Here is a 12,943-nt window from a genome sequence, read left to right as displayed (position 1 = left end):
ATGGTGATGATGGATTAATCATACGCATGCCATTTATTATTTTAGATTTTTATATATAATATTCGTGAATTAAGCAGAAAATCATGGGAAGTATTATTAGAAAAATAAATTGAATAATGCCTTTCCTTAATTTTATGAATGTTTTCCCGGTAGGTGATTCAATTTTCCCCATGATTATTTTTTATGGTTTGCTTTTTAATCAGTACAATTTTCTATATTACCAAATTAATCGAGGGTAGGCTGAAAATTAATGCAAACATTGCGAACAAAAACAGAAAGGAGCATTGGACAAAAAGTATATTCAAGTAATAATCATAAGTTTCAAAAACATGTATGTATTTTTCAATATAGTTGCCGTTAAGGCTAACACATTTTCCAACGTGTAACAAGTTTTTTCATTCCGTCACTGAAAACCCCTTACCACTTTTTTCGAATTTCAGGACTTAACAGCTGCCTTCACCTCATCATCAGAGGTGTAATGATTGCCATTGAGGTGTTTCTTGAGCTGAGGAAAAAATAAAAATCGCAAGGCGCAAGATCGGGTGAATAAGGAGAGTATGGAATCGGTTCAAATTTCAGGTTTCGCAGAGCCTCTCTAGTCGCACACAAGGTGTGTGGACGAGCGTTGTCATGTTGCAAATTATTGACGCCAGGCTGCCTTTAAAACGACAAACTTGTTCCCTGGATATTCCAATATGGTTTGCAATACGCTTTTGAGTGATTTGCCGGTCATTTTGAATCAAATCTTCGACGAGTTTGCGACGTTTATCGCCTGTGGCAGTGATCGGACGTCCGCTGCGTGTTTCATAAATTCTTTTTCAGGCTCGCAACCACGAAATTTTATTACCCATCAATTAATAGTAGATCTATCAACAGCATCGTCACCATGAACAGCCTTTAAACTAAATCGCGTTGACATAGTACTAGAACACGTCTCCGTACTTTCGCTTCTCGAAATACACTGGTTGAATGAACCGACCTCAAACCTGCGGTTGCATGTTGAGGGGGGATGTTACTTCCACGTCTCCAGGAGTGCTTCTGAAGGTGCTCCTGAAAAGCCGTAGTTTTCAACCATAAAAAAGACCAAGTCTTTTTTTTAATTATAAACTTCATAGTGATAATAATTGGCATTTGTTATCCGACTTCTGTTATCTGGAGGCTAGATTCTCTAGGTGTTACACTTCTTCGTTTAATATTTTGTTACTTACTTAAATTTTATTTTATTAAATACTGACTGAATGATGAAAAAACAATGCTGTCATCTATTTAAATTTCTTTTGATAAATCAACATTCCTATGTTCTCACAGTAAATTAAATGAAAAGTAATATTTTTTAACCCCGGTAAATTCTAGCCTAAGGGTTTGGCCAGTCATTGTATTGTAAGCCCAGCGGTGCATTGCTTCAATCATTGGTTCTCATTTTTATATTCTAAATACTACGCCATTAGTTATCAGTAATATGTGTATGAATACTAATGTGCATCTCCGTTGTGATTAAAATAGCGATGTGTTGATATATCGCAGGTAACTATAAAAGCTCTCTCTACTATCCCTACACAGAAGAGCAAGGGTGAAGAGTGGACGAGTCGACTTATCCGTTTCCCTGTTATTTTATTTAAAGGACATTCCCTTTCCTTTCCACTCTTATTCGGCGATCTATAGGAGCCCCAGTGCCGGCTGCCGAGCTCCGCTTGTGTCGAGCGTTTTTAAGGCACCGTCGACCCTCAGTGTCATCTGCATTCTTCGCCCCGGCCTGCTCGCCGCCTCCCCTAGCCCCAACCCACCCTTCGTCCTTTGCCACTCTTCCGCATAAATCGTCCTTCGAAGTTTGGCGCCATCGGTTCTGTCCTTGTGAGTCAATTCCATTCTCTTGGCCGAATGTCTGGCATGACGCGGGCTTTATTACACTCTTTGCGTTATCATAGATCTGCGACTCGGTCAAACGGGACGGGCGGCGGTGTTATTTCCAGTTCAATATCATGGATCCCAGTCGAGTGTTCCCCGCCGTGGCTAAAGACGGATATTCCTGTAGGTTAGGCGTTCTCCGCACACGTGATCTCGCACCTAATACGAGCGCGTCCAGATTGTGGGGCCGTCCCGACGATTGTGCAAACTGTTTTATTTGCGAGGTCAAAATGAGTACTCCAGGACGCTCGCTATCGTATTTCTTCAGCTTGCTTTGCCAAATTAATATTTCAAGGGAGGGAGACGCTCGAAAGCTGGTGTAAAAAAAATCATCGAAGATAAACCGATTGAAATTGCTAAGTTCCCTTGCAAGAAGCGATAATAAACAGGCACACTGTCTTGCAAATTTTGATTACGATGTTTTAAAGCATAGATAAATCGCGCGGCGGGTATGAATATGAAGCTCATACTTTCCAGGGAAGTTTGGCCGTATACTTTGGGTAAGAGTCCTATAGTCTGCTAACATTTGGATGGAAGTGTCAGTGAGATGTTGGGCGGGTAATTTCAAGGCCCTTATTCCCGGTGTTGGCGCCGTCGCTTATTGTGGGGGCTAATTTTTCCATTGTTGGATTTGCATTCCAAGTCGGCTTCCACGCTGAATGAATCAAGATTACCACAGCTGATCCGTGAGTATCGGGTCCCATAATCTTCCCAGGGAATATGTAAAAAATAAATGTATTTTAATACATTGTAAGTTCTGCTTAATTAGGATTTATTACAACGGCAAAGCTAATAGAACTCCTGAAATTCGTATAAATTATTGCAAACTAAATAGTGGAAATATATTCCGTTGACATGGAATTTAAAATATATTTAAAGTTTTTTAATAATGTAGATGTTAGACAAAGTGAAGACAAGCAGAAAACGTGTTCCCCTGGTCCTCTTATGCTAGCGCTCGTTTTCCTCGGGATCAAATTCCGATTTTGAATCTATGAACTCGTGTGAAAAAGTGATGATAAAGGTTAGAATTCCCTTGCTCGGTTAAGAATTACAGAAATGCAGTTAGTCATCTTCACAAGATGAAGAGGAATTTCAGCCTTTTGAATTTTATTTTCCTCTTGAAGTATTTTTTTCATATAAAATGAAGAATTAGTTAAATAATGCAAGCAAAAACTGTCTCTCTGAGGTGGTTATCACGTTTTACCCTGGAGATCGTTTTTATGTGATGATAAGGCCTAATTTTATTAAATATTTCACATTTTTTTGTTCCCTGTGGTTTTTTGTTCCCCAACTTGTGGTTTGTGTTTTGAACTCGTTATCGGAGGATTCTGGGTTCAAATCTCGACTGCTCCTGTTGAACTAAACCCAATCTAAATGGAAGTAATGCAATGTCCTGATTCCTAGAATTTCGTGGGAAACTTAATGGCGGCATAGGGAAAGTAAACCAACATCCTTGCATTCCCATCATATCCATCAGTCACATTCTGCAATGAGGGAAAACAACACCACGTTGCATAATAATGGAATTTATTTTACCTGTATTTGAATGATGTTGTAAGTTTATGTTAAATGTTTACATGTATGTTTAAAGTCTGGTGTTAAATTTTATGTAGATATTTTATTTTTATTTTTGAATTAATATTTTTTTCATTGTTGCAATTATCTTTTTCGTAATCTAATTTTAACTTCAACTAGGTCATTTTTATATTGTCGATAAAAAATAAAATGTAAGCCTTAGGGGTTGTTAGAATAGATGGATATATTTACACCGAACGGCGTTGGTATCATATATGCATCACACCAAATAAATGTATTTATGCCGGTGCAATCAATTGATTCAAGTTATTCTATCTATTTGAACGTTGGTTTTGGACAGCAACTATTTACTTTTAAGTGCTGCAAGAACTTCTTCTTTTGCCCTACATTGTTTCTTTCTTAATTTCCTCTTAACTTCTGCTTACCTTCATAGTGTCCAGAAGATTTACTCTCTACTCAATCCCCTGCCCCGTTGAACAAACATTATTTTGTCTATCGCGTCCTTCAAAGGTGTATCACCCCCTTTCAATCTTCCCTTCATCCAGTCTCTTGCCTTTTTCGTATTTCCCGCTGTAACTTCTCTCTCTGCCAATCCTATTTAAAACCTCGGTGTTTGTCTACCTCTCTGTCCAATGTATTTTCTTCATTCTCCGCCACATCCACATCACAAAAGCTCACATTCTACGCATTGGTAATTTGAGGTTTCAGGGGCCACGTTTAAGTTTTTATCTCACCGTCTCACCGAAACAGGAAATTCCATTTAGATGTAACCTCGATGCGACAGTTATTCTAATCGGCTGTCATTGGGTTCCCAGGGCAGCGCTTCAGAGGACCTTCGGCCGACGTTTTCTGACCGGCCGGTCCTCTCGCACACTAGTTCATTAAATTTTAAAATGCTTGTTTCCCTTCCCCTAAAATTTTTCGTTGCATTTCAACGTAAAAAAAACAATATCTGTAAGCTAATTCCAAAGAAACTGCGGGAGATGCCGCAACAGTAACTTTTAACGGAGTCATCCGCTAATGTGCATTTCAATGCAACTATTTCAGAGCGTAAAAATTATTCGCCTTGACTGGGACTGTCCCAGTCAAGGTGAATGATTTTTACGCTCTGAAATAGTTGCATCTGTAAGCTACGAAAATATATTATCGTCTTGCGTTTAAAAATCTATTCTCTGCGTGGATTAATCCTTAAATTGTATTTATTTCTGTATTTTATATATAGACTGGATTCTCACTTGGTACCTACCTCGTTTATATTCGGTCACGACACTTAACTCAACATTGAATGATAAGATTTCTGAATGCTAGATCCCAAATTGATGTCCATTATGTTTGATCGTTTCCAGAACGAGTAAAACGTGCTCATTGTGAATATTTTAGGTCACTTTGATTCGGTCTTCTGAATATTATACAACCCGGAAATGTCAAGTAGTGAGAAGGAGCGATTTATAGTGAGACAAGTGTCATTATAGGCTGCAGACCACGCTTTCTGGGATCCCACTTCCCGCCAACGGAAAATAAAATCAATCGTCTTATTTCCCGGGCGTCGTCAATGACTCGGGATTTTAACCCGGGGTGGGGGATCTGTTTCGACCGCCACTCCTCTCTTCTGAAGGGGGAAGAGGGAGGGGGGTGGCGATTGGGGAGTTTATTCTCCATTCGCGGAAACGATCCAAATTGGTTTGAACGGGGGGTATAGTCAATAATCCCTTCGAATGTGTCTCCCATCACCGCCCTCAAAGTCAAACGCCTTCCTTCCATCCCCCGCCGCCCATCCATCTCTCTCTCTCTCACTTATCGATTCCTAATCAATTCTACCTTCACCAAGTTCGAACATTTCACATCCTTCTATGTGATTAGAATGTGGTGATGTAATTGTGCGTCGAGAGCGGCGGAAGATCCAGCGTTGTGGGATATTACTGCGGCTGTGACTTCTTCTCCATCCCCTCTCCTTCGAGATGATTTCCACGCAACGCTGTTTTTATTCGGTCTCAATATAAGTTGTCTAACATTATAAACAACTCAAAAAACCGATTATATATATTTGATTTCAACTGAGCGTTCATATTTCAATTATTACCGACTACTCTCTTCTCTTCAAACCCCGCCCAACGTGATATCGTACAGATGTCAGGATGATCGAAATCAGTCAAATAGTGTAAGGCAGGGATTTTACGGTCTAAAAATCATGCGTCTAGACCGAGCGGTTGATTTTTACACCGTGAAATTACGGTATTTCAGTTTACATTAACGGATGGCTCTTTAAATTACCGTCGCAATCTCCTTAAGTAATTCAAATAAATGGAGACGTGCTTTCACAAGTGTAAAGAAAAAGCAAATCCATCGCTTAAATGGCTTATTTTTCTGGCTTAACAATACAGGGCGGTGATCAGAGTCAGCTAACTATATTGCTCAGAAGTCAGACATACGAAAAAGGGGAGTTACGCCAGGATCCATGACTTGAAATTTGGTTTCGACAGTCGCCCAGTCGTTCCACGCAGGCAAACGTCATTTAAACCTGCAGAGCCCTCCAACAGGACAAAGCTACCCAACCGTAATGCTAGTCGCCTCTGGTCGACAAGACTTCCCATGTCCTTTGCAGAGTACAAAGGGTCAAAACTAAACATTCTCCAGAGCGGGTATGATTTGGTTTGTGACGTCAAAGGCCTCAAAGTGTGACTATTCCAGGGATAGTATCCTTTGGCTACCTTTGTTGACTCATTGAGGGAACAAGTCATTGACTGAACATGTCCTAGCTACAATTTCGAGATCCCCCATCCCAAAATTTGACCACAATTCGTCCCCGTGGTCCAGAGCGCCGATCTCTACGAGCGAGAGAGCTGGATCACCTGCAGCGTGTCTCCATAACGATCCAAGAGGGAATTCAGAGGGTCGTTAGTGAGGTGAACACGCACTTCCAACGTTAGCGGGGAAACATCCTCCACCCCTCCCCTCTCCCTTTTCTCTACCCGTTCTCTGTCCATCGGAAGAGTGCTCGGTGAACATTTTGGTCTAAAAAACTTAAGCCGTCAAACTTGAATTGCAATGCGGAGAACTAGAAAACACGCACCCATGTATATATATATATATATATATATATATATATATATATATATATATATTAATATAAATATATATATATATATTGTGTGTATATATATGCGTAGCTTATAACGGCGCGGAAACTTGGTCATTGAAGCAGGGGGATAGACGTAGATTGAAGGCTTTTGAAATTTGGATGTGGAGAGGAATGGAGAAGGTGAAGTGGACAGAGAAGAAAACGAATGAGGAAGTACTTGGTATGGTGGGTGAAGAGAGGGGTTTGTTGGGAGAAATCCTGTGGAGGCAGGAAAAGTGGATGAAGGGGGTATTGACCGGCAGTGGGATGTTGAAGACTGTATAAGAGGGGATAATGTTGAGCAAACGAGGAAAGGGAAGGAACAGGATAGGGATGTTGGACGGGATGAGGGGAGGAAGGAAGTACTCGGAGATGAAGAGGGACCTCTGATGTAGAGTAGGATGCTTGATGTTGTGTTTTGCTAGGAGTCCCAAAATATTTATTTAGGTGCTGTGTCCATACCTTAACCGGTATATTACCTTATAATATATATATATATATATATATATATATATATATATATATATATATATGGTACAATACACAGTAACACACAATATAGAAACACAAAAAAAGAAGAACACTCACACGTATTTTCTTGATATTTCGACGGAAACAATCCGTCTTCATCTGAAGATATACGAGGGTCATCCGGAAAGTAGTACCCGTTCGTGAAATAAAAAGACAAAAGTAAATATTAACAAACATAAAAAATTTTATTTGAAAGAGGATACTTTAAACTACTTCTCAACATAATCTCCAAGCAAATTAAGGCATTTGTCATAACGTGTGACAAGTTTCTGTATTCCTGCTGCATAGTCCTTCGCCGCCAGCTCATTGAGATACGCGAGGGACCCATCTTGCACAAATTTTTGCATAATGCAGATGGTGTTTAACCATTTCATGAACAATTGTTCGAGAAACATTGGGAAAATGCTCACAGATGTCATCAATTGTGACGCGCCGATCGTTCCTCACGAATTCGTCAACTGAGCTCACCAGTTGGTCTGTAATGACAGACGGTCCCCCCGAACGCTCATCGTCGTGTGTGTTCCCCCTCCCCATGTTGAAGTTGCGACACCACCGCCGAACAGACGACTCGTCCATTACATTGTCTCCATACACCTCCTTTAATTGGCGATGAATATCACATGGGCGAACGTTTCTTGCATTGAGGAATTTAATCGCTGCCCTCACTTCACAACTGGCGGCGTTCTCAATTTTTTTAAACATTGTAAACAATCACAGAAACAACACAGGCAATGCTAGCGTCACGCAACTTGGCTCAGAGAAGGCAGACAAGCCACTGAAGCTATCTGACCTCGTCCAGCGGCTACTCGCGTCGTCAGCACTTCATGCGGCACGAACGGGTACTACTTTCCGGATGACCCTCGTAGAAGTAATGACTGCTGGAATTGTTGAGGTGAGGGGTGCGAGAGAAAGGGAAGGGGGCCAGGGGAAGGGGAGAACGGGAGGCGAAGGAGGGGTGAGAGGAATGGTTTGGGAGAGGAAAGGGAGATGGAGGGGGTGGAATTGACACAAAATCGGAAAATAGAACAACATGCTCACCGCAACTATTGCAACATACGAGACCCAGGCTTCAACCTACAAAGTATTGATCAAGACCTCGCAAGTCAAAGCAAAGGCCACGTACACCAAAACTCATTCGGAAAAACACAGTGTCCACCTCCCGATATGCTTTGCTTCCACAAAGTAAAACTTTAAGGCCACTCCCATCAGTGAACGACATTGAGGCCCGGATGCTGATAGGCCATACAGATGTAAATGAATGCCATTTCAAGAGTTTTTAATTCTATAGGGTTATCGGATGTGGGAAGGGACGCTAGGACGGAAACATTGTAACACTGGTTGAAAGGGGTATTATAATGGGAAGTATGTTTAGATGTAAGCATATACATATATATATATATATATATATATATATATATATATATATATACAGGGTTCGTCCGGAAAATAAGTGTACTGAGCTCAGGAAAAAAAATTTATTGCACTTTTACATATCTTAAGCTAATATTCCTCAAAATAGGACCCTTGTGAGTCGATACACTTGTTCCAGCGGCGTTCCCATTCCTGGAACGCTCCCGCGAAGGCATCATCGGGAACCTCTCGAAGACACGTCGTCACGGCCTCTTTGACGGCGTCCAAAGTCCCGTATCGCGTTCCTTTCAAACTCCTCTTTATCTTCGGGAACAGAAAGAAGTCCGGTGGTGCCAAGTCCGGGCTGTAGGGCGGGTGCGGCAGCGTTGCCACGCCGTGCTTGGCCAAGAAGTCCGACACGACAAGCGCGGTGTGAGACGGCGCATTGTCGTGATGCAGCCGCCAGATGTTCGCATCTGTAATTGCTCCCTAATAATCTCGTGAACTATTGTTTTTGGCACATTACACTGCTCTGCTATCATCCGAACACTAAGACGACGATCAGAGTTCAGTACATCGCGAACTTTTCGCACATTTTAGTCGGTGAGTGTCGTTGATGGGCGTCAAGGCCGTGGTTCGTCATCGACCTCTTCTCTGCCCTCCACGAACATCTTGTGCCACCGAAAGATCATGTTTCTGGACATGGCTGACTCCCCGTAAGCCTGGTTAATCATACCGACAGTTTCGGTAGACGATTTCCCAAGCTTGACCGCAAATTTGATGGAATAACGCTGCTCCCAAAACTTCGGCATCGCGTTCCGTGACGTGGGTCGAGCGTGGAGGTTCGCGTTAACAGAGCTCCTCACTACACCACAGCTCAGAGCCGACTGCCTTTTTCAGCGTCGCTTGCCAACATACCCCCCTCCAATCGCAGCCCGTCAGAGCGGTGCTGGGCGCGCCTGGAGCGGCGGGAAAAAATCAGTACACTTATTTTCCGGACGAACCCTGTATATATATATATATATATATATATATATATATATATATATATATATATATATTTATATCAGGAAATAATTTTACATTCGTGATCTGCTTGAATCCGCCTTCCTCACCTCTCCTGTGTCCGTCCTTTGTGTGCGTTCCTATCCCTTTTCCTTATATCTTTTTTTATATAAATGAGTATTTTATATATATATATATATATATAATATATATATATATATATATATATATATGAACACAGATGTAGATTTTTAGACCATAGAGACACAAAGAAAGGACACTCACATTATGTTTTGACGTTTCGATGGCTCGGCCGTCGTCTTCAGAATGGCGTTGATCGAGTTGGTGCGGGGGCTAACGAACTGGCTTCCCACCCAGAGGGCGCGGGTTCAAATCCCGGCGGTGTTGAATATTTTTCAGAGGTATCTCGATCCCTACTTGAGGTGCTTTGTGGAGGGCACTTTGAGTGAGTAGGCCGTCCGTCGGATGGGACGTTAAACTGCGGACCCCTTGGCGCCTTTCGTAAAGAGTAGGCTAATGCCGACGCCGGGTTTCTCTCCACCCTTCATCCTTTCCTGTCCATACCCTATGGCGCAAATGACCTCAGCTGTCGGTCGCCTCCCCTAAATACTACTACTGCTACCAGAATGGCGTTCTCGGGGAAGAGCGGAGAGCGGAGAGGACATGTGCGGGGTGAGGGAAGGGGAGGTAAGGAACCAAGAGGAAATGAGCAGGGGGGCGGGAGGGGATATATAGGCAGCCATATGATGCATTCAGTGGGCTTGGTTAAGCCTGGGTGGTTTAAATGACTGGGCTACCCAAATATGCGCCATCTCGCGGATTCTCACCTCTATTATGCTAGCAGATTTGGGAAATATATATATATATATATATATATATATATATATATATATATATATATATATATATATATATATATATATACACATATAAATATATATATATATATATACTGTATATGTATATATATATATATGTGTGTAATTATATGGGTGTATATTTATATATATAATATATGTATGTGTATATATTTATGTATATATGCATATATTAGTCAGTGTACAAGTCCTTGCACTTTGCACCTGCTGAACCAACTGATGGTAAGTAGTAATTGGGCAGGAATTCTTAGATACCTACATATTTAATCAGAATTTGAAATTTTTTAATCACATTTCACACTATTTATTTATTACCGGGATGTCCAGTTGTAGCTTGGATTTACGGGCTTAATGATGCCGTGTTGGCATGTTTTCGTCTTCTTCCATCGCTCTAAATTCTGTTTGAGTCATTGAAACCGCTTTCGATAGAGAATTTCCCACGCAACGGAAAACGAGGACATTTCAAATATTTGACAGTAATTAATAGCATATAATAATGCTAATAATAAACAAAATAGGGGAATTAATGAATGTAAAAATGTAATTTTTCACCTATCGAAAATTTCAGAAATTTTCAAAAAGTCGAAAATTGTAGTTATTGGTCGTTCATATATTCTAGTTTCACCTGATCACGCCTTTAAGTACGTAATTCAATTGAGGAACAAGTCTTTGCTCAAGCATATGTGAGTATACATCTATATATATATAGTTTCGGTCTATCTTTCTCTGAACCCCCCCCTCCCACCCGTCAACTCACTAAATGCCTAATCTCGCCTCCATTTCGCCACATTGCCAAAATATATTTATTTGAAGGTAAAACTTGAAAATCTACCTGAAGATGATAATTTGTATTGAAACCTGGGTCGTAATATTAAAACTTTAAGGGTAGGTAACAAAGTTGGAATTTTTCTTTCCGTAATGGATAAAATTCCGCCAAGTCGAGCCTGAAATTACCAATATTCTATTAGTTTACAGAGTTATTTCCGACCAGTTTTCGATACACTATATCATTCTCTCATCTGAAATATATCTAAACCTGTCCGTACATGCACGTAAATATTTCAGCTATTGGAAATTTGTCCTTCCATCTTAATGGCGAGCACGAATCTAATGAATACGTATCGTATGTTTTTTTCCCGTCAAGAAATGATAAGACTGTCGTTGATGATTGTCCGGAGAATAGAAGGGCAAAAGTTGTTTGCCTTTTTTTTAATTTTCTCATTTATTTTACTCCGCATCCTCATGTATTAATTAATTGAAATTGGATATTTTTATTAATAGCTTGAATTTGATGAGTGTATTAGTATTACGAGTATTTTGTACCTATTAAAATGGAATTTTTCAAATCAATGAATTAACAACGTGCACATCCGATTATTACTCTAAAAAATATCTCGCATACATTTTTTGCTTTCCCCTTTTAAATATTAAATTCCACCACTTTGTCGATTGCTTACTCATGCTTTATTAACTCTGAATGCAAGGAAAGTAAATGTTAACACTTCGGGAAATGTCAGCCGCAGAAATTAATTTCACCTCATCAACATAGTTTGATATTTCTTACGTCTCCGGTGAAAAAAATATTTTAAAGTGAAATCCTGGCGTGGTTTGATCTAATTACAGTCATGCTCCACGTACGAGAAAATCACTAGAATTTTTTAATCGAATGCTTGGAACAACTTCATGATCAGACGAAGTTTAGCCGCAGCTGGCAAAGATACAAGGCACTGGCAGTCATCGTCAGACATTCCCTGAAGCTCATCATAACTGTAACTCTTCCTTTTAGCATCTGTAGGAACTTAACGATTCCCGGCCTGGTCATTTTCAGTGAGTAAATTATCATAACATGGGATAGGCCGTAGGCTGGTGCAAGGAATGCGTCAGGAGGAAGGGAAAGGCAGGAGGGAGAATCATAGAGGGAGACCAGGCTTCATCAGCGGCCCTCTCTCCACGAAACGTGACACGGTTCTTCCAGTTTTGCATACCTCACGATGAGTGATGAACAAGATTCGGTGGTCAAGTTTTTGCCACGCCCCGGAAAGGATAGCGATTTCGACTGCTGTGACATTCATAGTCATCAGTCACAATAAATACGATAGGTTCTCACTTTATAAAATCAATTATTTTTCACTTAATTAATTCGCCCAAGTACTTAAATTTGATACGTTATTAGTATAATTTCTATTGTACACGTGGTTTAAGATTCATGGATTTCACTTCAGTATTGCATCAACAGCATTCGTTGCAAATTTAGTCATGTTTATTTCGCTTACACCTACATAATATGGATTAAAACAATTTCCACAATGCGAAGTTTTATGTCATTGGGGAACAGAAAAAAGGCACACAAGGCTAAAGGGGGAATAAAATATCACTTTTCACAATGATTTTGGCGATGAAATCACGATCCGCTGAACCCACCGCGCATAAATGTCTCATGAGCATTACCCTGTTAACAACGTGCGGGTGGCACCAGATGAATGTTTTAACATTTTTGCAAGTGCTCTTAACCTTATTAAACGATCTTATACCACAAAAGCTGCATCGGTCTTAATGTTTTGTGGCGTTAGAGCAGTGAATAGAAACTCCCGATCCACCT

Source organism: Hetaerina americana, unplaced genomic scaffold (genome assembly GCF_022747635.1).
Source record: "Hetaerina americana unplaced genomic scaffold, ioHetAmer1.1.p SCAF_12, whole genome shotgun sequence".
In the NCBI taxonomy this organism is placed as follows: domain Eukaryota; kingdom Metazoa; phylum Arthropoda; class Insecta; order Odonata; family Calopterygidae; genus Hetaerina; species Hetaerina americana.
This window is presented reverse-complemented; position numbering follows the sequence as displayed.